The 926-nt window shown below is 39.5% G+C and overlaps 1 non-coding gene across 1 annotated transcript; it reads left to right on the forward strand.

Annotated features, from left to right (window-relative positions):
* The first annotated feature begins 454 nt into the window (after positions 1-454).
* LOC115069108 lies at positions 455-528 on the forward strand. The gene has a single exon (XR_003848414.1). It is a non-coding gene; the product is annotated as a small nucleolar RNA SNORD113/SNORD114 family (small nucleolar RNA).
* Positions 529-926: the final 398 nt, after the last annotated feature.

A 926-nucleotide genomic window follows, 5' to 3' on the forward strand; every position in this document is an offset into this window, starting at 1 on the left:
GCAGGCAATACACTCATACACATAAAATAAAAATAATAAATAAAAAATAGACATTTGTCCCAAATAGACGTTTCTGCAGCAAAGTTATACAAGTTACCAGATGTGTTAACTTATTATTTATATTTATATTATACTTTACATTTCCAATTTGCACTATTATATATACTTTATTTGTATCAAAATTGATAGTACTAATTATGAAGCAAATATACATTGCAGCTGCAGTGAGTGTGTCCTCACTCTGGTCAGAAAGGCTATGATCTAAATGACTAAAGCCAGTAAGAGCTAGCAAGGTTGTGGAGAGTGTGCTGTGAGCAGCATTCTGAACACATCACAAAGAACTATGCTGTTGCTGAGTTTTTGTGTATCAGAGGCTTTTACAAGCATTTCCAGTAAATAAATGGGTTAGTCAGTAAACACTGTGGACAGGAATGAAGGGAACTAGAACATTTCCTGGAAAAATGATGACAATTTCAAGGTATTCGAAATGAGTGATGAATGTTATGTGTCTAAAACACTGAAGTCTAACACAGAAGATAAGTGGCTAAGCAAGGGCCCGTGGAGGGGGCTGTCAGTGTTTACTCTCTGCCCTGCACTGACTCTGCATCTTCTATAGGAGCAGCCCACAGCTGTCATTTCTGGGATGGAGCTTGGTACCAATGTGAGTAATTACCCATGTTCTTGTGGTTTATGTGGTTTGTTGAATGTCAGTAACTACATTTTTCAAATATGTGAAATAAGGGACTGGAGACATGGTTCAGCAGTTAGGAGCACAGGCTCTTAGAGAAGGCCTGGGTTCGATTTCCAGCACCCATGTGACTGCTCACAATCACCTGGAACTCCAGTTCCAGGGATCTGACACCCTCCCTCTCCTGAGCATTGAACACATGGGTGTACTTACATATATGCAGGCAAAGCACTCATAT

Source organism: Nannospalax galili, unplaced genomic scaffold (genome assembly GCF_000622305.1).
Source record: "Nannospalax galili isolate Female #2095 unplaced genomic scaffold, S.galili_v1.0 C48410337, whole genome shotgun sequence".
NCBI classification, from domain to species: domain Eukaryota; kingdom Metazoa; phylum Chordata; class Mammalia; order Rodentia; family Spalacidae; genus Nannospalax; species Nannospalax galili.